At 46.8% G+C, this 25,051-nt stretch overlaps 1 protein-coding gene across 2 annotated transcripts in view; it reads left to right on the top strand.

Annotated features, from left to right (window-relative positions):
- LINGO2 (leucine rich repeat and Ig domain containing 2) overlaps positions 1–25,051 on the top strand; it is an 809,277-nt gene that overhangs the window by 206,937 nt on the left and 577,289 nt on the right. The window lies entirely within an intron of this gene.

The raw sequence follows: 25,051 nt of genomic DNA, 5'->3' as shown, positions 1-25,051 counted from the left end.
CACCCCCTCAGATTTGGGGGGAGTCCCCCCAGCCGGCGGGAAGGGCCAGGGGAAGAAGAAGGGGAAGGGCCTTGCTAAAAAGACCAGGCCATCCATGGCAGGGGCTGCCCCCAATGTCCTGGCCCCATCTCCAGCTGGGGCGCCCCTCCCCGCTGTTCCCTCCACCAACTCTGCAGGTGACCCTCCCCCGGCCCCCAGAGCATACGCCCAGGTGGCGGCAGCCCCCGAACCTGCCGCTACATCTTTTCTCCAGCCCACCGCCTCTGCTCCCATCTATAGCGGCCGGGGCCCCTTTCCCACCATGACCAGGAAGCACGGCGTCCGTTGCCTCCTGGTGCCCGCTTCACCCCATGTGGAGACCTATGTGCGGGCGTTGGCGAGGGTGGTGGGGCCCACGGCCATTGTGGCGGCCTCCAAAATGTATGGCAAGGTCGTCTTCTTCTTAGCATCGGAGGCCGCCGCCCAGGAAGCGGTGGAGAAGGGCCTGGCGGTGGGGGGCGTGTTGGTCCCTTTAGAGCTGCTAGAGGACCTGGGCGTCCGCCTGGTCCTGACCTCCGTCCCTCCCTTTCTCCCCAATGCCGCCCTGTTACCCGCCCTTTCTACCTTGGGAAAGCCCATCTCTGTCATCAGCCCTCTCCCGTTGGGCTGCAAAGACCCCGCCCTTCGTCACGTCCTCTCGTTCCGCCGGCAAGTGCAGCTTCAACTGCCGCCAGCGGCGCGCGACGGAGAGGCACTCGAGGGGTCCTTCCTAGTCCCCTACCAGGGGACCGATTACAGGGTGCATTATTCCACGGGGGAGGCCCGGTGCTACCTCTGCCGGGCGATGGGGCACGTCCGGAGGGACTGCCCCCTGGCCGGGGAAGGAGGGGAATCCAGGACCCCCGAACCCCGGCAGGGCACCGGCCCCGTCATCGCCGACACCCTTGGCTGCCCGGCGCCCGAAACCGCCCCTCCTCCTTCCCAGTCCACCATTGCTCCCGCTCGGGCCCAAGGAGCACCTCCCCAACTATGCCCAGAGGAGCGGGAGAACCCCGCCCCCACTGTTTGCAATCTGGCGAGGCCTGTGGAGGAGGGTGTGGCAGGGACACCGCCAAGCATGGGAGAGGGCCCGCCCCAAGGGGAATCTTCCCTCCCTTGTGCTGCCCCACCGTTACCCCCTAGAATCCCTGAGCAATCGCCTCTGCCCCCTGACACAACCCCTGCTAGCCAGCCCCCGGATGATGCCATGGAGGGCTGGGCCCTAGTCCAGGGGAAGCGGGGCAAGCGGAAGGCTCGAGCTCCGCTCCTCCCATCTGATGCGGAGGCCCCCCGGAAGACCAGGAAGGGGGGCACCGATGCCGAGCCTTCCGCTCTACCCACGGGTGTGTTCCATCCACCAGAGCCGGCTGGGGAAGACGTGGCAGCACTGGAAGGCGGTATCTCCCCTCCACGGGAGTCCCTCCCCTCCAAGACCCCCGAGGCACCATCTGAAACCCCAGTGTGCCCCGAAGTAACCGTCGCGTAAGGTGCCGGCGGGGAGAATCCCGGGGTAGCGGAAAACAATTTCCCCTCTATATATGAGGAGATCGAGGCCCTGGGTCTGACCCCGGTCACCCAGGGGGAGGACGATCCTATGCCAGCGGGCCTCAATCTGGGCGACTTCACTCCAGCCCCCCTTTCCCCATGTTCCCTCCCCCTAACCGTCGCTTCTGCTCCCACCTCCGAGGAGCCCCTGGACTCCTCCATCAACCCGGCTGCAGAGGGCACCCCGCTGAGAGCCGCCGAGCCAGTTGAAGCGACGGCCAGTGCCACGTGGCTGGAACCTGAGCCACCAGGGGCATCCCTCGCTGGTGAGGAGCATTCGACCTCCTTTCCGGGAGAAGACCCTACAGAAGAAAGTCCACCTCCTGATGCCGTGGCTGCCAAATCCACCGGAGAGCTTGCGCCCGGCATCAGTGAGAGCCCTCTCCCGACCCAGACTCTCACCTCTACCCCTGCCCCTGCCCTTATCCCGCCCACCTCCCGAGATATTATTGCCACCCCTGGGACTGTCTCCTTCCCCTTTCCAACAGATGACTCCCAGGGAATGGCCTTTGTGTTTACCCGTCCTGACCCACCAGGGGCTGCTATCCTCCCTCCGCCGCCCCCTATCGCCCCAGCATTCAGGTCAACCCATCAGGAGCCCCGTCGGGGGTCCGCACCCTGTCTGTCCGTCTCGCTGGGCCAGGGGGCTGTACCAAGGGCCCCATCGGGGAGCAACCAGACCATAACCCCAGCCCCCCATGCGCTGCGAGAGGAGTTGTGGGAGTTCCTAGAAGACGTCCGTGGCTCCCGCAAGAAAGTCCAGCTTGCCCTCCAGCGATGGGGGGACTTTAATCAAATCCTCCGGGCCACAAGGGCCCTCATGGGGGAGGGGAAAAGGACCGGGAGACAAGGCGCCGCGGCCTACCAGCGGGTCCGCCACTTCCGTGACTCCTTACTCACCTACGGGGTGGGTCACGGACTGCTGCGCGGCCCGCCGGGAGCCACGAGCATCCCTGCCGGCGAGGATCCCCCCCACCCCTCCTCATGGCCCCCTTTACCATCGCAACATTGAACACCCGTGGCTGTAGGATGGGTCTCCGCAGGTCCCAGGTGCTCTTCTTCCTTCGAGAGGGGAGGTACTCTGTGGTTTTCCTGCAGGAGACCCATACGGATCCGACCGCCGAAGACAGCTGGCGGCTGGATTGGGGGGACAGGGTCTACTTTAGCCACCTCACAGTTCATACGGGTGGAGTGGCGACCCTGTTCTCCCCCAAACTACGGCCTGAGGTGCTGGGGGTCGCCGAGGCTGTGCCGGGTCGCCTGCTGTACCTCCGGGTCCGCATGCAGGGGCTCGTAGTCAACCTTGTCAACATCTATGCCCCAGCAGCGAGCCCGGAGCGGCTGCAATTCTATCAGCAGGTATCCGCCTTCCTTGGCACCTTGGATCCTCAGGAGTGCCTGGTCCTGGGAGGGAACTTTAACATCACCCTTGAGGAACGGGACCGCTCGGGGACCGAGCAGAGCCCGGCCGCCGTCGCTGTCCTCCAGGAGATAGTCGAACACCACTCCCTGGTGGACGTCTGGCGCGACCACCACCCGGATGACACTTCCACGTTCACCTTTGTCAGGGTGGAGGCCCATCGGTCGCGCCACTCCCGGTTGGACCGCATTTATTTATCACGCTTTCATCTCATCACGAGCCCACTCCTCCAGCATCCGGCCGGCCCCATTTTCTGACCATCATATAGCCACCGTGACAGCCTCCCTCTGCGTGGAGAGGCTGGGGCCGGCCTATTGGCATTTTAACAACAGCTTGCTGGAGGATGCGGGCTTCATGGCGTCCTTCCGAGAGTTCTGGCTGGCCTGGCGAGGGCAGCGGCGTGCCTTTCCCTCGGCGCGGCGGTGGTGGGACCTAGGGAAGGTGCGCGCCCGGCTCTTCTGCTGTGACTACACCCGGGGCACCAGCCGACGGAGGGATGCGGCTATAGAGAAGTTGGAACGGGAGGTTTTAGAGCTGGAGAGGCGTCTGGCCGCCAGCCCCGAGGATCCACCCCTCTGCGGAGCGTGCCGGGAGAAGCGGGAGGAGCTCCGGACCCTCGAGGACCATCGGGCCCGGGGTGCCTTTGTTCGATCCCGCATCCATCTCCTTCGGGAGATGGATTGCGGCTCCTGCTTCTTCTACGCCCTGGAGAAAAAGAGTTGGGCTAAGAAACTTATCATCTGCCTACTGGCAGAAGATGGCACCCCCCTCACGGATCCGGTGGAGATGTGCGAGAGGGCGAGAGCCTTCTATGCCAGCCTTTTCTCCCCGGATCCAACCGATCCTAACGCTTGCAGAGTGCTTTGGGAGGAGCTCCCGACGGTCAGCATGGGCGACCGAGACCGGCTAGAGCTGCCTCTCACTCTGGCCGAGTTCTCGGAAGCCCTCCGTCGCGTGCCCACCAATAAATCTCCGGTCATGGACGGGCTGACCGTGGAGTTCTACCGCGTGTTCTGGGACGTCCTGGACCCAGACCTAGTCACCGTCTGGGCCGAGTCTTCGCAGAGCGGGGTCCTCCCTCTTTCGTGCAGGCGAGCTGTGCTGGCCTTATTGCCGAAGAAGGGGGACCTCCATGATTTACGAAATTGGCTTTTGCCACAATTTTGTAGTCCGTGCTGAGGAGCGAGATGGGACGCCATCTCCCTGCGGCTAGGGTCCATGTTGGCGGACGTGGTCCACCCAGACCAGACCTACACCGTCCCGGGCCGCAGCATCTTCGACAACCTATATCTGGTCCGGGACCTATTGGAACTTGGGTGTAGGGATGGTCTGTCGTTCGTCCTCCTGTCCTTAGATCAGGAGAAGGCGTTCGACAGGGTGGATCACGGGTATCTCCTGAGCACTCTGCAGGCGTTTGGATTCGGACCCAGGTTTGTGAATTTTCTCCGGGTGCTGTACGCTTCCGCAGAGTGTCTGGTAAGGCTGAACTGGACCCTGACCGAACCGGTCAGCTTCGGGCGAGGAGTACGGCAGGGGTGCCCCCTCTCAGGCCAGCTGTACGCTCTAGTGATCGAGCCCTTCTTCTGTCTCCTCCGAAGGAGGTTGACAGGTTTGGTGCTGCGGGAGCCGGAGCTGCGGCTGGTCATGTCGGCGTACGCTGATGACGTGCTCCTCGTGGTCCAGGACCCGGGCGACTTGGTGCGGGTGGAGGCTTGCCAGGCCATCTATTCAGCAGCTTCCTCTGCGCGGGTCAACTGGGTCAAGAGCTCTAGCTTGGTGGTAGGGGACTGGCGGCAGGCGAGCTCCCTCCCACCCGCGCTTCAGGCCATCTGGTGGAGCACGGGTCCGCTGCTCTATCTGGGCGTTTCTCTTTCTGCCTCGCATCCCTCTCCGCCGGAGAACTGGCAGAATTTAGAGGGCGGGGTGATAGAGCGGCTCCGGAAATGGACAGGACTACTCCGGTGCCTCTCCCTTCGAGGGAGAGCGCTAGTGCTTAATCAACTAGTCCTGTCCATGCTTTGGTACCGGCTCAACACCCTGGTCCCGGCCCCGGCTTTCCTGACCAATCTCCGGACATCGATTCTGGAGTTCTTTTGGTCAGGACTGCACTGGTTCCCTGCAGGGGTTCTCCATCTACCTCTGGAGGAGGGAGGGCAGGGCCTAAAATCTCTGCTTTCTCAGGTCCATGTCTTCCGCCTCCAGACCCTGCAGAGGCTCCTTTATGGTGCAGGTAGTCCGGCGTGGAGGATACTGGCGCACGCCTTCCTGCGCCGCTTCCGAGGGCTCCGATACGACCGGCAGCTCCTTTATCTCCATCCGAGAGGTCTTCCGCGAGACCTCTCCGGGCTGCCGGTCTTCTACCAGGACCTTCTCCGGACCTGGAAACTCTTTACAACGAGCAGGTCCGTGGCGGCCACCGAGGGGGCAGATCTCCTCGCCGAGCCCCTGCTACACAACCCCCAGCTCCGTCTGCAGGTGGCGGAGTCCCGCTCGGTGCACCAGAGTTTGGTCCTGGCAGAGGTCACAAGAGTCGGAGACCTCCTGGACTATGACCGGGGAGACTGGCTGGATCCCCTAACCTTCGCTCAGCGCATGGGGCTTTCCAGACATTGTAGTCCCCGGCGCATACTTCAGGAGGTGAAGGCCGCTTTGCCGCCTGCTGCTCAGGTTTATCTCGACTGGGTCCTGCACGAGGGCACGCCCCGTCCACCCGCTACCCCAGGCCCACCGGACCTTTTAATTGGACCCCTGCCCCGTGGACCCAACCGATCCCTTCACCCCTTCACTAGAAGCCGGCTGCACGAGATGGAGCCGGTCTGTTTTCAAACCGCGCCAAGAAAACATCTCTACACGCTCGTGCTCCATACCCTTCACGCCCGCACCCTCGTGTCCCACCCTGATACAAAATGGCAGGACCTCCTGCCACCTTTGGAGGGTGAGGAGCCCCGGTGGGCCAGCCTATATTCCACCTTTAATCCCAAGACCCGCCAGGGATGTCAGTTGGCGGCTCCTTCACGTAGCTGTGAGCACGGGCGTGTACTTGGCGCGGTTCACTTCAATCCCAGACACCTGCCCCTTTTGCGGCATGAGGGATACCCTGGCACATGTCTATCTGGAGTGTGCCAGGCTGCAGCCCCTATTCCGGCTCCTCACCAATATTTTATTACGTTTTTGGTTGCACTTCTCCCCTCACCTTCTCATTTATACACTTCCTATCCGTGGCCCCACAAAGTCATGGGATCTCCTGGTCAACCGCTTCCTGGCCCTAGCTAAAATGGCCATCTACAAAACCAGAGTGAGGAGGTTGGCCGATGGAGTCTCCTGTGACTGTGGGGCCTATTTCCGATCCTCGGTCCGTTCACGTATCCGGGCAAAGTTCCTCTGGGCGGCGTCCTCTGACTCCCTTGACGCCTTTGAGGAGCAGTGGGTGCTGTCCGGGGTTCTCTGCTCGGTGTCCCCGTCCGGTTCCCTTCGTTTGACCCTTTGACCGCACTCCTGTCCCTGTTATTTTATTAGTTGTCCCCCGGAATTTTTTGGCTATCTAGGTCCTGTGGATCCCCCTTTTAGGCTGGGTGGGGTCCTTTAGCGGTGGACAGGCTTCGCCCACCCACTTCCCGGATCCCAATAAGACTACTTTTCTATAGCCATCTGGCCTTGCCCTGTCACAGTGGGCTTTGTAACTTTTACTAAGAGGAGAAAAAATGCACTCCCAACAGTTGCTCCAAAAAACCCTGTGTATGTCTCGTGCGCACCAGTAATGTTTAAATCTTTTCTGTATGGAAGCAAGCAGTTTAAGGAAGCTATATCCTTGTTTTAAACATCTGTCAAGCATAATTATACTAATTAGAATGGTAGTGTGCTCCGTTGCAGACAGCACTTTGCTAAAACTATCTGCTCAACTTTGGCTCCAGTCTTCACCCTAGTACTGTCTCTGAATGTGATTATAGCACAGTTAGTAATACTTTTGAACATGGACACAATTGTGATACAACTTAAGTAACCATGTTTGAAAGCTGTTTCCAAAAAGTTTTTTTCTCTTTTTTGGGTGGCAAGGGGTGTACTGGGGGCAGGACCACGTAAAAAATAAATAAATCCTTCTCCTTATCTGGTCCCCATACCCATAGTGTCTGAATCCAAAAGGCAGTGAGGCTGTGGACATGTTGTTCCTTTTTTTTTCTGGTGAACAATGCATACACTGGGAACAGATAGGGTGACCGGAGAGCAAGTGTGAAAAATCAGGACAGGGAAGGGAAATAATAGGCATCTGTATAAGAAAAAGCCCTGAATATCAGGACGGTCCCTATAAAATTGGGACATCTGTCACACTAGGAACACGGTACCAAATTTGGAGGTAATATAATGAGGTAACAGGTAAAGAGTAATCTGCTATAAGTTAATGTAAGTTGTAATAACTTCTTGTGTTTTGGGAAGCAGAAAGGTGTGGTGAATTGAAAACTCTGTTAAAACTGTAGGCTGTCATTTTAAATTTCAGGGGTGTGATTCTTGATCCTGCTTGCAGGCTAAGGGACTTGGTAGGGAAGTGAGTTATTTGGGCTTAGCAACACCTATCAGACTTCAGAGAGTCAGAATGGAGTAAGTTGTGCCTCTCTCTTTTTGGGAGCAGCCTGCTTTTGTCTCTCTTTTGTGGTTCTTGTTTGTCGCTCTGAATTCTAAGGTATAAAAGATATAAAGGAATGCTTCAGCATTCCTGCAGGAATACATGTTTTTAATCTAACTTCTCTCGTATATTCCATGAATATAGCAAATGGCAGCGTTGTAGCAGGAGGTATAAAATAAGTATAGTTAAGCAACCTCCCATTTTATCTTATAAGCTCTTGTTGGTGGGTTTTTTTCCCGATACCACCTTTCTTGCAGCCCCACCAGCAAGTGTGCACCAATTCAAGCTCTTACAATGACTTAGCCCTGGCCTACACTACCAGTTTAGGTCAAATGTAGCAGCGTTAGATCAATTTAACCCTGCACCCGTCCACACAACGAAGCCATTTTTGTCATCTTAATGGGCTCTTAAAATTGTTTTCTGTACTCCTCCCTGAGAAGGGGATTAGCGCTTAAACCGATATCACCAGATCGAATTTGGGGTAGTGTGGATGCAATTCGATGGTATTGGCCTCTGGGAGCTATCCCAGAGTGCTCCATTGTGACTGCTCTGGACAGCACTCTCAACTCAGATGCACTGCACAGGTAGATACGAAAAGCCCTGCGAACTTTGGAATTTCATTTCCTGTTTGGCCAGTGTGGCAAGCTGATCAACGCAGGTGACCATGCAGATTTCATCAGCAGCGGTGACCATGCAGTCCCAGAATCGCAAAAGAGCTCTATCATGGACAAAACGGGAGGTACTGGATCTGATTGCTGTATAGGGAGAAGAATCCGTGCTATCAGAACTCTGGTCGAAAAGACAAAATGCCAAAATGTTTGAAAAAATCTCCAAGGGCATGAAGGACAGAGGCTATAACAGGGACCCCCAGCAGTGCCGTATGAAACTTAAGGAGCACAGGCAAGCCTACCAAAAAACCAAAGAGGCAAACGCCCGCCCGGGGTCAGACCCCAAGACATGCCACTTCTATGATGAGCTGCATTCAATTCTAGAGGGTGCCCCTACAACTACCCCACCTCTGTTCGTGGACTCCTGCAAGGGAGTCTCATGCAACAGGGATAAGGATTTTGGGGATGAGGAAGATGATAGTGCACACCAGGAAGCAGAGAAACCATTCTCCCTGACAGCCAGGAACTGTTGATCACCCTGGAGACAGTACCCTCCCAACCTGGGCTCCCGGACCTTGAAGGCGGAGAAGGCACCTCTGGTGAGTGTACCTTTGTAAATAGTATACACGGTTTAAAACCAAGCATGTTTTAATGATTAATTTGCCCTGAAGACTTGGGATGCATTTGCAGCCAGTACAGCTACTGGAAAAGTCTGTTAAAATGTCTGGCGAGGGGGCGGAAATCCTCCAGGGACATCTCAGTGAAGCTCTCCTGGAGGTACTTGCAAAAGGTTTCTGGGGAGGACAGCTTTATTGCATCCTTCATGGTAGGACACTTTACCACGGTAGGCCAGTAACATGTAGTCTGGAATCATTGCATAAGAAAGCATGGCAGCGTGTGGTCCCGGTGTTTGTTGGCATTCAAGCAACATCTTGTTCTTTATCTCTCTGTGTTATCCTCAGGAGAGTGATATCATTCATGGTCATCTGGTTGAAAGAAGGGAATTCTATTAAGGGGACATTCAGAGGGGGGCCGTTCCTGCTGGGCTGTTTGCCTGTGGCTGAAAAGAAATCATCCCCGCCGTTAGCCACACGGGGAGGGGTGAAGTGATCATCCCAGAGAATTGGGTGTGTGGGGGGGTTTAGTTGGGTTTGTGCTGCATGTTAACCCAAAGACATCAGCCCCTTCTTTTAAATGGCCAGTGTGTCTTTTTAAATACTACTCTGTTTTTTCCTCCTACAGCGTTGAAACATTTGCAGCTGCAACTATCATCACCATCCCAGAGGCTAGCGCAGATAAGAAAGTGGGAAAAAAAAAACCCACGCTCTCAATGAAATGTTCTCTGAGCTCATGCAGTCCTCCTGCACTGAAAGAGCCCAGCAGAATGTGTGAAGGCAGACAATGGCAGAGTCCAGCAAAGCACAAAATGAACATGAGGACAAATGGCTGGAGCAACAGGAGAGATGGCGGCCGTGTGATGAGAGGAGGCAGGATGCAATGCTGAGGCTACTGGAGGATCAAACTGATACGCTCCAGCGTATGGTTGAGGTGCAGGAAAGGCACAGATCACCAGTGCAGCCCCTGTGTAAACAAGCACCCTCCTCCCCAAGTTCCATAGCCTCCTCACCCAGATGTCCAAGAATGCGGGGGGTGGGGGCACTCCGGGTACCCGCCTCTCCACCCCAGAGGACTGCCCAAGCAACAGAAAGCTGGCATTCAATAAGTTTTGAAGTGCAGTGTGGCCTTGTCCTCCCCTCCTCCCCAACCTCACCCAGTGCTTCCCTCCTCCCCCACCCCTCCCAGGCTACCTTGGCATTTATGCCCCTATTTGTGTGACAAATTAATAAAGAATGCATGAATTTGAAACAAAAATAACTTTATTGCCACTGCAAGCGGTGATCGAAGGAGGGAGGGGAGGGCAATTGGCTTACAGGGAAGTAGAGTGAACCAAGCAGGCAGGTTTTCATCTAGGAGAAACAGACAGAACTGTCATACCATAGCCTGGCCATTCCTGAAACTGATTTTCAAAGCTTCTCTGATGCGCAGTGCGCCCTGCTATGCTCTTCTAACCGCCCTAGTGTCTGGCTGCACGTAATCAGCGGCCAGGCGATTTGCCTCAACCTCCCACCCTGTTATAAACGTCTCCCCTTTACTCTCACAGATATTATGGAGCACACAACACGCAATAATAACAATGGGAATATTGGTTTTGCTGAGGTCTAACCGAGTCAGTAAACTGTGCCAGTGTGCTTTTAAACACCCTAATGTGCATTCTACCACCATTCTGCACTTGCTCAGCCTATATTGAACAGCTCCTGACTACAGTCCAGGGTGCCTGTGTATGGCTTCGTGAGCCAAGGCATTAAGGGGTAGGCTGGGTCCCCAAGGATAACTATAGGCATTTCAACATCCCCAATGGTTATTTTCTGGTCTGGAAAGTAAGTCCCTTGCTGCAACTCTTCAGACAGACCACAGTTCCTGAAGAAGCAAGCGTCATGTTCCTTTCCCGGCCATCCCATGTTCATGTTGGTGAAATGTCCTTTTTGATTCACTTGTGCTTGCAGCACCATTGAAAAGTACTCCATTCAGTTTGTGTACTGGCTGGCTTGGTGCTCTGGTCCCAAGATAGAGATATACATTCCGTCTATCGCCCCACCACAGTTAGGGAATGCCATTGCAGCAAAGCCATCCACTGTGACCTGCACATTTCTCAGGGTCACTACCCTTGATAGCATCAAGTCAGTGATTGCTTTGGCTACTTGGATCACAGCAGACTCTACAGTTGATTTGCCCACTCCAAATTGATTCCCGACTGACCAGTAGCTGTCTGGTGTTGCAAGTTTCCAGAGGGCTATCGCCACTTGCTTCTGAATTGTGATGGCAGCTCTCATCTTGGTATTCTTGCATTTCATGGCAGGGGAAAACAAGTCATAAAGTTCCATGAAAGTGCCCTTAGGCATTCAAAAGTTTTACTGCAACTGAGAATCATCCCAGACCCGCTACATTATGCGGTCCCACCAGTCTGTGCTTGTTTCCCGGGCCCAGAATTGGCATTCCACGGCATGAACCTGCCCCATTATCATCATGATGTCCAAATTGCCAGGGCCCGTGCTTTGAGATAAGTCTGTGTCCTTGTCTTCATCACTGTTGTCACCGGGCTGCCATTTCCTCCTCGCCTGCTTTTGTAGGTTCTGGTTCTGCATACACTGCATGATAATGCACGAGGTGTTTACAATGCTCATAACTGCCGTGGTGATCTGAGCGGGCTCCATGCTTGTCGTGGTATGGCGTCTGCAGGAGAGCAGAGTTGCAGGGGAAGCGGTGGTTGGATGACCAGTTTTGAAGATCTACTGCACCCTCTGCTGCCAGGACACAACAGCTGAGCATACTGCACACTTGCCATGGTATTGCGAGACAACAGCAGGAGAGCAGAGTTGCAGCGGAAGTGGCAGATCACAATCGTCTTATAGAAGACCTGTGAGACCACCAGGAGAGCAGAGTGGCAGCAGAAGCGGTGGTTTGATGATGACGGTTAGCAGTCCTACTGCACTGTCTGCTGAAAGCAGTATGGTACCTGCACAGAAAAAAGGCACGAAATGATTGTCTGCCATTGCTTTCACGGAGGGAGGGGTGACTGACAACATGTACCCAAAACCACCTGCAACCATGTTTTTGCCCCATCAGGCATTGGGAGCTCAACCCAGAATTCCAATGGGCAGCAGAGACTGCGGGAACTGTGGGATAGCTGCTCACTGTGCAACGCTCCAAAAGTTGATGCTAGCCTCGGTACTGTGGATGTACTCTGCTGACTTAACGTGCTTAGAGGGCGCACACACAATCGACTGTATAAAATCGTTTTCTAAAAAATCTACTTCTATAAATTCGACCTAATTTCGTAGTGTAGACATACCCTTAGTGACGTGTAATTTTCACCATTGTTTACATTGTTTCTGAAACTGGACCATATGTTGTTTTGATGCTATGGACTTGCAGAAAAAGAGCTAAATAAAAACAGACTGAGTCACTTAAGTCAGTGGGAGCAGGAAATGCTCAGCATCCTGGAAAATCAGGTTGGTTGTTTAGGTGCCCCAATGTGGCTATCAGTGCCTAATTTCAGGCACTCAGATTTGAAATTTTAGCCAAAATGAATACATTTTCCCCCATTAAATTGCTAATAGGAGTCCCTCACACCTAAAGATAGAGCACCAGGAAGAATGGTGAAAATGAATGGTATCTCTACAGCTTTGCTTCAAAAGAAAAAAAGAGGTCCACAAATCATGAAAAATAACATGAAATAGAAAATTCTGTGACATCAACTTAATTCAATGGCAGTCTATGGAAAATAGCAGCAGTGTGTGTCAATGGTAGTGGAGTTGGGTTTACCTACCGCTTAATGAGAGAAGCGTTTCTGGGTATATGTGAAAAATTCTTGAAGAATTAAATGACCTTGCTCAAATACACATCTGCTTTAATAAGTACTATAACATTTTTAGAGGAGTATTCACAAACTGTATTATATATTGGGATGGGGGGAGGGAGAGTTAAGCGGAGTAAAATATAATCTTAGATTAGATGGCTTCTTGGTGTTGTATCTGATACAAGAAGAGAAGTTGGTCTATGAATAAGAATATTCAGAGGTACAACAGTAAATATTACAGAGGTTTGTGAGGGGATATAATTTCTCACGCTTCAGAATGTACGCAAACGTCTAACTATTGGTGACTGGGAGGAAACTCCAAGAGTAGGCTAGCTAATAATCACCTGCTACTGAGTTTCTTGTCGCACCCGAAATCTGCTCATGCTAGCCATTGTCAGAGATAGGATACTGGACTAGATGTACTCTGATACAGTATGATGATTTCTCTGTTCCGTTAAATCATCAGGTTCTCCCTCTATTATCAATATTTTTTTTCTGCAATTGCTGAGCAACACCTAAGGGAAAGGAGGAATAAATCTAGGGGGAAAGATTTACAAATATAACTAGCTCAAAAAGGAAATTATTATGCAGAAGTTTGAAATTCATTCACATTTGTGTGTGGGTGTCTTAAATAAAATTACTTACACAAATCCATTTTAAGAGGATGCCAGCTGACTGGTCACCTAATGCCTAAGACCACTGGGACATGAGAATGTGTGAGAAACCAGTGCAGCTTGCACTATGATTTGAACTACAATGTTAATTAAAACTTTTTTTTGTGTTGAAAAAGTGTCTTGAGATAATTAAATACATTGTATTTGATAACTACGAAGCACTGCTACATAACTGTGTGCCCACATAAATGCGGAGAGAGGGTAGGTGAGTGGGTTGGACTTAGACATATCTTATAATCAGTGAAATTAAGTTGGACTTAGACATATCTTATAATCAGTGAGATAGAAATAAAAATGTAACTTGTCCCTTTGCATGTTGGAGAGGTGGAAAATACTTGGTATAATTAAACCTGTAGCTCAGAATGTAAATGAAACTACTGGTCATTGCAGATTGTCTTGACACATTCTTTGGAATCTGCCTACTCTAACACTGGTCACAAATCTCTAAGATCCTTGTAGCTCAAACGCTGCTACTTGAGTACTTTCAGAGTACTTTGCCATTCCATGCCTCAAAGTGAGCTCCAATTCCAAATTAGCTTTTTTCCTCCATAGCCTTTTTTTCTCTCTTCTAGATACATTAGACAACTTTTCATAGTTTCAAGGGCATTTCAGGCAGAAAGTGCATAATAAAATTAATTGCAGAACTCTCTAGGTACCTGTCCAAGTCCTGAAGAGAGCAGCCTATGAAATTGGCACTGTGTAGTCAAATAAAGCTTTGCAAGCAGCAGGAGCCTTGGCTACACCACAACTTCCAGTTAAATAGGGGCAATCTGCTGTTAATGGAATGTCTGTCTGCAGTTCTACATGATTATCTGAGACGCTGGTCATGTAGGCACTACTATGTATTATGATGTCAGCTGCTAATCTATTTTAGTTACATGTCTTTTATAGGGCCAGAGGAAATAAAAACTCGATCAGGCTTTGAAACCATAAGTCAGCAAGAGCCTTGAAGAAAACCACTGAGGTTTTATTATTTATTTTATTTTTCCCCATAGATTCCTAGGCCAGAAGGGACCGCTGTGACCATTTAGTCTTGACCTCCTATATAACCCAGGCCATAGAACTTCCCCCAAATAACACACCTTTTAGAAAAACATCCAATCTTGATTTAAAAATTGTCTGTGATGGAGAATCCATCATGACCCTTGGTAAATTGTACCAGTAGTTAATACTCACTGTTAAAATTTTACACTTATTTCCAGTTTGAATAATTTGTCTAGCTTCAATTCCAGCCATTGGATCATGTGATACTTTTCTCTACTCGACTGAAGAGCCCGCTATTAAATATTTATTCCTTGTGTAGGTATTTATAAACTGGATCAAGTCATCCCTTAACTTTTTCTTTGCTTATTTAGCTTAACAATGTGTAAGTTTAACAAGCTAAAACTTCTATTTTATTTTTATACATATATTTTATGTATATAGAAAGAAGAAGAAGATACAGTTGTTAGATGTTGACTGTCCTCCAGATCATATTTTGCTTTAGATGTAACCATCCAGTTAATTACTGCTATTTCTAGGGTTGGTTGCAGAGTCCATTTTGAGTGATTTGACCCAAACTGGCCTAACTCTGTTCTGACTGAACTCAGTGAGAGCTGAGTTAAATTGATGTTGAATGCTTTGGGAGAACCTACCATTAAATTTCAATTGATCCAGCCACTCTTCAAATGTGGCAATATTTATGATGACCAAATCTGAAGAAACTGATGAAACAAACTTTCAGTGAGGGCTTGGAAATTGCTTTTAGAATAATTTCTATCACTCTCCAGTAGGGATTAAACTCTAAAATCTGTAGGTTCCCCACAAAGGGCAGACACAACTAGTACCGATTAGTGTAGTATTTAACTTGTGCTCAGTCCTGCATTATCTCTGGAGGACTCGTGTGCTCTGGGAATTCAACAGGAGCATGAGTTCTATAGGAGCTGCCAGGGGAATCAGTCACCTCCATGTGATCAGTGAAATTTGGCTGTGGACAGCTTGAGACTCAGCAGGATTTAGTTTGCTCTACCTCTTCTTGGACCATGAGGCTTCAAAATCTTCTGTATATATGAGCAATAAATAGAAACAGTTGATAAACATGCTTCTTTTATCTTGTCTATTTTGGTTGTAAGCTCTTTGGGATAGGGACTGTTTCTGAATGTATGTGTACAGATCTTAGCACAAAAGGGCGCCAGTATTGGCTGAGGTCTCCAAATTCTACCATAATAATGCATAATAATAAGCCAACACTTAATTGGATAATTGCTACTATCTTAAAGTAGATCTGACCCAGCTGCATTATAATTCATATATATCATTAGTTTAAAAAAAGTTTCCTTTTTTCTGAGTTTATGGGAATTGTAGAAAGGGCTAATTTATATGAAATATTTAAAGTAAGAGAAATTCCCCATTTTAATATCAAAATAAGCTTTGCTTCCCTAGAAAATACTGAAATAGCTATTGTAAGGGCCAGCACTCCCTTAGTCTTCACTTGTTGTCCCCATGCTTTTGATTGTTTGTTTGTAGCAGCTTTCTATGGAAATGAAAGGCAGTTTATGGAAACCACATTATTTTCATAAGTACTTCTGCAGCAGAGCTCTAGTGATTTTATTTTGTGCAGTCTTGTCCTTTTTAATAATCAATTGAGATGACTACTGAAATATTATACTGCACACTAATAGCACTACTTCACAAGTGCAGCAATACTTATCAAAGACATGGACCCCAGGAAGTACCAGCCCCATCAGTGAAGAGCTACTGCAACAAGTCAAACAAAACCTGGGTTGCCAGATAGAGGAATAACAAGAGGCTGTGGTTTAGACTAGCCATTTCTTGGAGCAAAATTATCCTTTTTTACAAATACTTTACACAGTTGCTGTCAACTCTAGGTGGTTCCAACTGCTGATGTTAAGAACATAGTTTTCCAAGTTCTCTAGCATAGAGTTCTCATACAGGCCTAGACTCGGCAATGTACATAGCATGTATAATTTCAAGCACTGCATAGCCCCACTGAAACCATTAACGCTACTCACCTGGATAGTTATGCATGTGCTTAAGCTACCATTTCATCAGGACACCTAGCCAATAGAAAAATTCCTGAAAAAGAAAATTAAATGCCTAAAAGCACTACTTCAGTGTTTTTCAGGGTTTATTAGCTCATACATTAGGCCAAATTTGTCCTCTAATATTCCTCCACTAAAACCATTGGGATTAGACCAAGAATGTGTTTAGTCTATTTGAGTTTTTGCATAATTATTCAATGTAAGCCTAAATGGACTTATTTGCTAGAATTGTTGTCTCTGCTAAAAAGTATATTAAAGCTCTACTTTCTCCCTTCCCCTTATCATAACTTCTTACCTTCTAGTCTCTGAAACTTTTTTAATTTGGCTTCAGCAGTCAAAAAACCTATGGTTTGAGTTTAGCTTATATTATGAGCATTGTTCCCTCTAATTTTGACAGGCCGTGTGTGCAAAAAATTTCTTCTGTGCAAATTGTTGTGTTTCTGTGCAAATTGTGTGTGGTGTTTTGCCATGTGCCCGGGGTTTAAGATCTGTGTGCGCACGCACCCATGCACAGCTTAGAGGGAACAGTGATTATGAGTGATGCTCATCCCATTCTTCTTCCACATAAGGCATTTCAGCCGATGAAGCTACATCTTCATGTGATGTGTCAATGTAAACCTCCAGTCCTGGATTGAAAGTTATATATGAAAGAGCTCACAGATAGCGGAGCAGATACAAAAATATTCAAATAGAGGGAATATATCAGAAAAATAAAATTAGATAACTAGTACTTTGGAAAATCAATGTCTATAATCAAGTATCAGAGGGGTAGCCGTGTTAGTCTGGATCAGTAAAAGCAGTAAAGAGTCCTGTGGCACCTTATAGACTAACAGATGTATTGGAGCATAAGCTTTCGTGGGTGAATACCCACTTATTCAGGTGCACGTAGTGGAAATTTCCAGAGGCAGGTATAAATATGCCAGCAAGAATCAGGCTAGGGATAATGAGGTTAGTTCAATCAGGGAGGATGGGGCCCTCTTCTAGCAGTTGAGGTGTGAACACCAAGGGAGGAGAAACTGCTTTTGTAGTTGGTGAGCCATTCACAGTCTTTGTTTAATCCTCAGCTGATGGTGTCAAATTTGCAAACAAACTGAAGCTCAGCAGTCTCTCTTTGAACTCTTTGAAGTCTGGTCCTGAAGTTTTTTTGCTGCAGGATGGCTACCTTTAAATCTGCTATTGTGTGTCCAGGGATGTTGAAGTGTTCTCCTACAGGTTTTTGTATATTGCCATTCCTAATATCTCATTTGTGTCCATTTGTCCTTTTACATAGGGACTGTCCAGTTTGGCCAATGTACACAGCAGAGGGGCATTGCTGGCACATGATGGCGTATGTTACATTGGTGGACGTGCAGGTGAATGAACCGGCGATGATGTGGCTGATGTGGTTAGGTCCTGTGATGATGTTGCTGGTGTAGATATGTGGGCAGAGTTGGCATCAAGATTTGTTGCATGGATTGGTTCCTGAGTTAGAGTTACTATAGTGCGGTGTGTTGTTGCTGGTGAGAATATGCTTCAGGTTGGCGGGTTGTCTGTGGGTGCGGACCGGCTTGCCTCCCAAGGCCTGTGAGGGATCATTGTCCAGGATGGGTTGTAGATCACCAATGATGTGTTGGAGAGGTTTTAGCAAAAAAACTTCAGGACCAGACCTCAAGGAGAAACTGCTGAGCTTCAGTTCATTTGCAAATTTGACACCATCAGCTCAGGATTAAGCAAGACTGTGAATGGCTCGTCAACTACAAAAGCAGTTTCTTCTCCCTTGGTGTTCACACCTCAATGGCTAGAAGAGGGCCTCATCCTCCCTGATTGAACTAACCTCATTATCCCTAGCCTGATTCTTGCTTGCATATTTATACCTGCCTCTGGAAATTTCCACTAAGTGCACCTGAATAAGTGGGTATTCACCCACGAAAGCTTATGCTCCAATACATCTGTTAGTCTATAAGGTCCCACAGGACTCTTTGCTGCTTTTAAAGTCTATAAGGTTATACTCTTCCATTTGTTCAATGCATGGCATTTAAAATACATATTTACAGATTTGAAAAACTGCTTCCATTGGTAACAGAATGAGTAATAAGTTATTTTCCTAGGCAAATATTTTCTTTGTTTTGTATAAGTAACCTTGCTATTTGGAACACTGATATAAATTATGGAGATTTCCTACTTAGAGAAATCACCATATCATGCTAAATAAACATTGCAGTTATTGAGTCGTGTCCTTGTTATCACAGAATGCAGTCATTGCCCCTAATTTAGAAGATGGAGCTAGCCTAATAATATTGCTGCAGAAATTATTTCTTACATGATGTACATAGATTTTAATTAGTTTATTATTCTTTGAATTACAGTGGCAGATAGAGGCCTCCAACAATATCAGCAAACCATTAAGATTTGCATTGTACAAATGCATAGTAAGAAACTGTCCGTCCCAGTTCATAACACCAGCCTCTGTGGAATTGGAAACAGGCCCAGAGAAATGAATAGTGAAAACCATACAGCAGATCTAGGAGCTAAAGCATTCTGGAAAACAAGAATTCCATTTAATGAGTAATTTCAAGGTTTGGGCATTTGGTTTTGTTCCTCACTGGGACAAAACCAAGGCCTTGAAATCTGAGAGAGATGCTCACTCTGAAATTGCCAATAGCCCAATGGTTAGGGCACTCGCCTATGGTAGAAGTAGAAATCATTTCTTGCCGGTATGCTGCACTCAGGTGAGGGACACAAAGTGGGGGCATGTGGCCTTCCCACATGACCCCATTGCACATGACTCCTCCCTGCCCTCTCCCCGTCCCCTCCCCATGATCCACATCCATGCCATGTTACCTGAGGGGCGGGGCTCTGTCCTCCTTCCACTGCGCCAGAGACTTCTGCTGTACAGACCCCAAGCAGGAGGCCTCAGGAGACGCAGCTGCGTGGAAGGGCTGAGGGCCGGGCTGCGGAGTTGTTGTGTGGGGCTACCTGGCGGCTTCACATTCTGCTCCTTTCGCTGCTGCAGTTACCGAGAGAGCCCTGAACCACAGGATCAGAACATGCAGCTCCTCTGGCATGGCTGCTGTACCGCCCCCAGTACTGTCCTCCTGTGGGGCTGCTGTACAGAGCCCTGGGCAGGAGGACTCAGGGGACAGCTGTGTGGAAGTGCTGGGGGTGAGGCTGGCGGTGGTCTCCTCCTGTGTCTTTCTGGTACTCCTTACCAGCGATAAATATCTTATTGGTACGGCGTACTGTACTGTACCATCGTACTTGCACCACTGGCACTCGTCTATGCTGTGGGAGACCCAAAATCAAGTCCATGCTCTGAATCTGAACCTTGAACCTGGGTCGCTCATATCCTAGGTGAGTATCCTTACCACAAAGCTACTGCATATCTCTGATCAGATATTTAAAAAAAAAAGTCCCACCCAGGTCTGTGGGCATCAGATTTGCACCTCATTACACTGTGTGTCTACTACTTTTTTTTCTCTCAACATACAAGTTTATATTTTGTGAAATGGAGTTTTAAACAGATATCCTAATGTGTCTACAGAGACTTTAGAAAGTTTTCTATTTCTGAAGGATAAAATTTAGAGCATTGATACAATGCGGCGGTGAGATCAAATTCAACGTAACCTCCAGACGACCTAGAAAATTGAGAACATTCAATTTTAAATGAAAAGCCTAGTTATGGAGATTAATCTCTTCACTATGCAATAGATGTATTATTAATACTGCTTCAGTTCATTTCCAGGTGAATCCTCCTTCACACAAACACTGATGGAATTGAAACAATTTTAGATTAGATGTTCAAATAGTATTTTGTAAAATTCCAATCTTATTTTAAGTAAATTGAACATATTTTTGTTATTGGTTACTGTTTCTATCTATTTATATTGCATAGAGTTTAGGATGCGTAGAGTTTAGGATAGAGTTTAATCAACTGTGTATGTCTTCATCTAAGCCAAAAATATCTGAAAATTATAAGATACCATAATCTTCTTTTTTTCCCCCAAGTTTGTTTCCTCACCATTGAAAAAAGAGCTCTATATTCTTAATAAAGAACATGTTATGATTTTTCCCCATCTCTTTAATGAAGTATAACACTAAGGAGAATTATGAAGGGTGTGCAAGTCTATTTCTCAGTCGCCTGAGAATAGAATTTTTGTGGCTAGTAATTTATGAGACTAGACAAAAGAGAATGTAGCTTGCTGTGCAGAAGTATAAAACTGCTTGCACAAGCAACAAAACAAGTAGCTAGATAGAAGCAAGACAATGTGAGCTGTCTGCTGGGACACATACAAACTGAAAATTAACAGATGTAGACTTACCGTTATATTAGTGTGTCTAATTTTTATAAATGCTGTTTTCAATTGTCTGTTGCTGTCATTTTCTTTGAAATTGTATTGTTGCATGTGCAGCAGTATTATTTTTCAAAATCATTGAAAAAATGACATGCAATGCGTGTCTGTAGGCGAAATGACAATATTCTTAAATCTGAAAATTAATTTAAGATTGAAACAAAAGAGAAATCCTGATTTCTGGGTAGTATTAAAACATCAATTTTTGCTCCCCTGTCATAGATAAAATTCCATTTTCTTTAGTATTGCATGCATGAAAATATTCAGTACTATACATATATCTCAAGATATCGGAGAGAAGACATGCTCTTATGGGTAGGGCACAGGATTGGGAATTGAGAGGACTGGGTTGAATTTCTGACTCTGCTACAGACTTCTGATCAATTAATCTCACTGTGCCTTAGTTTCCCATCCATAAGAGTCCTTTCTCCTATTCTTTGCTTACCGTGTGTATTTGTGCAACTGTCTCTTACTATGTTTATGTACAGTACCTAGCACAATGGGGCCCTGATATCAGATTAGACCTTTAAGTGCTATTGTAATATAAATAATAGTCTTTAGACCAAAAGATCACCATAAAACACTCCGCTCCATATTTTTTATCAGTGTTAATGAGGAGTAGCTCTCTAGCCAATGGAGTTTAACAATTGTGAAATAGGTGTGATATAAGAATGGGGCCAATAATTTACCTGTTATAATTTTCATTCATGCAACCACTGATACACATGGCCAAAATCTTAAAATGTTGAACCAAAACCCCCATGGTATTTTTATCTTCAGTGCATTGTTTTCAATGTGTGTCTGTGTACCATTGTCCTCTGCTGGTTGAAATTAGGCTCACTACGGTGTGACTGCTATTCTCGAATAGCTGCCCTGGAAAAAAGAATAAATGGTAACCACTAGAGTATTGGGATCAAGTGGTAGAGACCTGTGCCTTGTCAGTGGGAGATCCAGGTTTCTAGAGCGATAAAGCTGAAGAAAACTTCTGTTGGCTCCATTCCAAATGCAGTGACACATTTGGATGGCTTGCCTGTACAGATTAGACTCTAGATCTGAAAGCACAAGACTTTTGTGCCTGAGCTTGATGACAAGGTCCATTAACTCAACAGTGTATAGGTCTAATTACAATGAGCGGGGGAGGGAGCATAGAGTGACACTGTTAGCCCGCGTTACCTAAACACGTCAGGTGTCAATCATCCTACATAGATTATTCTCTGTAGATACTGATCCTGTGACCATCACTGTAATATCTGACTACTCTAATATGAATGCTGTTTGGCATTAGCAAAACATCAAGTTAACTCTACGGCCCCCGTGCACCTTTGACTTTTCAGTCAGAAATCTCTTAAGTATTTATACAATAAGATTCCAGGATTGTCACTCTGTAGCCTAGAATGTCTGTTGAATCAGTGTGAAGCAATGAAAACGGCTACAAGCATGTCTGAGAGCTCTTTTAGTTCAGAATATCCCCAGGTTCAATCATCTCTGGGATTCACAGTCTGTTTCTGTCCAATATAAGTTCTTAACCTTTTTGACTTTGAATTACATTTGTGTGATATTATCCATATTAAAGAATGGGAAGACATTGCAGTGGGCTAACATCTTTAAATGGTAATGAAAATGATGAAGCACCTGACATACTTCATAGGTGCTAACACAGAGAGGGATCTCCAGGATAAACTTTTGGACCATTCTTTATATGTGAACAGGTCACTTAGTGTGCTGCCTGTGTACATCCTTATGTTGATTTAAAAAAAACATGATATGTATAGGAGTTTTGATAATTAAGTTGACCTACAAAGAGAATTTGGTAAAATGTAAATGTTCTGCTTAAATGCACTTATTACGGTGTTCTCATATTATTTTAAAAAATATATAAAAAGACACGTCCATTGTTCCTCTTACTTCACTAAATAATTTTGATCTGGAAGAAACTGATTAATTATTGACAAAGACAACCAAATTTTCAAAAAATACATTTAGAGTTTCAGGCAGTCTTGATGACGGAACATGAAACACTGGTAAATACATGTACAAATGACTATCTGTTTGTATTATCATAGCGCCAAAGAACTCTAATTATGGACCAGAACCACAATATGTTCCCACAAAGTATTTTGATTTAATCAAATCAGCATTTTCTGATAGAAAACTGTTTCATCTGAGAATTTTCAGCGAGCTCTAATAACTAACTGGAATATTGGGATAGAGAGACTAAACTAGTGTTCAGATGGGCTCTCAGACAATGTAAAATTGTGCATCCATTTTAAATATTACCCTATTTAGGAAAAAGTATGTACCAGCTACATCATAATGCTGCATTTGGAAGCAATTTTCCCTACCCATAGTAACTTAAGCTAAATCTTTGATCTTGTGACTATTGAATAAATAACATTTAGTACCCAGTTATCTCTCCTTCAATACAGAAATATCCATCAATTTGAATTTCTCATTAAAAGAAAAGGAATACAGAAAGTGGAATTGACTTACTGTATTCATCAGACTTGCAGAGTGTATTGATACAGAAGGTGGCAGCACTTGATTATTGCTTAGAGTATGGTCAGTGATGTTAGAACACAAGGTGATGCAGGGAACCATCTGTATTATCTTCTATCCTCTCGAGGCAGACACACAAGGGTCATTTCTCACCTCAGACTTGTTAAGTACAATATGTACGTGAGTAATCATTTTGAAAAGCAATGAAGATTAGATGCTATATCCTTGGTGGAAACTATTAAAATTCAGAAGATGAGAACTTTTAAATGTAATGCTATAATCTGAGTATTGCATGACCTAAGAGCTGTTCTCTTGGATCCTTGATTAAAGCTTTACAATTGCCACTAGACCTCATGAAGATCAGCTGCAATTATAACATTAGTTATTTCTATTCCAGAATTTTTTTTTCATACTGTGATTTTTCCACAAAACTGGGCAGTCCCCCCTAACCCTTGAAAACTCACTGTTGTTGCAAGAAATCAGTGAAGGTGTTGATTTCACTGTTTCCATCTAATATTAGATGCATCACAAAATCCAGCCAGAAAAGTATTGTGGACTCTCACTTCTTGCATCTACTGTGGTAGTTGTTGGGAGATGCTTTTTCCTTTGTTTTTTAGTTTTGTTTTTGTTTTGTCTTATTTTTAGAAAGGCAGGATGATTGAAGGTCATGTAGGTAAAGCAATGGCTTAGGATTCCTCATATCTGAGTTCAGTTCCCAACTCTGCCACAGCCTTTCTATGTGACATGAGGCATGTCAATTCATCTCTCCTTACCTAATTTCCTTATCTTTTACAAATTGAGAAAACTCCCAGCAGCCCACTAATTGGCATATGCTCGTATATAAACCAGGAAGCCATCATGGGGAGCTGTCACTGTTTGCTTCTGCTTCAAACCTCGCCTTGCTCTGGACCCTGGACACCAGCTTCTGACCCTGGTTGGTCCCCCAATTCTGCTAGTTGCCCACTGCCTGTAACTTGGTGCCTGACCCTACCTGGTATCCTGACCTGGTTCAACACCCAGCTCTACTACTTCCAGGTTACAGACTGTAGGGTACCAGACCCAGCGTTCCTGGTATCCTGACTGGGTTCGACTGTGTCTCTTCTACTGATCTCCTGACCATAAATTGGTAACTGACTGGTGCAGAAAGGCTGCTCAGAGCCAGGTTCTTACAACAATGGCAACAACTCTCAAAAGAGGCAATGTAAAAAGGCACCTGTATCAATAAATAAGTTTGTGGGTTTACTGAAAGTACTTTATTTGATTATATGTGATGGCTGGGGGGTAATGTTTTACAACACTTCACTCCTGATAGCACAGCAGGGCTCATACAGCAAAAAGAATTAATTGGATTCTGTTCTTGTTTGTCCATTGTGAATGCAAACGTTAACTAAGTTTCAGCTCCAGGCAAAGCTCTGCCCTTATTTAGGTCTGTGCAATGTCTTTGGATGCAATGGGGACTATACAGGCAAAATTGAGGTATAACGCATAGGAAGGTAGAATCTTCTTCTCAAAAGCCTGCAATCTAAAAAGACAAGTCGTGTTCAAAAGTTGGGGGATATGGATATAGTCACAATGCATACTTTTTTGGCCAAGTGTGTGTCTGAAATTCTGAATTCCTAAGTTGCAATAACCAGGACATAGAAAACTTTTATACCAATATTTTCCATTTTCCAGATTTCCTTCTTCCCTCTAGTCTTTTCTGTATTTATTCTCCATTCACTATAAGTGTCTCTTAATTTTATTTCCTTGCAACACAGCCAAATTTTTATTACTGTAGATCTTGTTCAATCTTGTGACAATCCTTCAGCTTTGGATTTTTTTTTCTGCACCCCTTTTTATTTGTGATACAATGCCTGCATTATTCCATACTCACCTACTCAATCATC

Source organism: Dermochelys coriacea, chromosome 5, assembly GCF_009764565.3.
Source record: "Dermochelys coriacea isolate rDerCor1 chromosome 5, rDerCor1.pri.v4, whole genome shotgun sequence".
Taxonomy (NCBI): domain Eukaryota; kingdom Metazoa; phylum Chordata; order Testudines; family Dermochelyidae; genus Dermochelys; species Dermochelys coriacea.
Note: the sequence above shows the minus strand (reverse complement) of the source record. Positions and strands in the feature narration are given on the sequence as shown.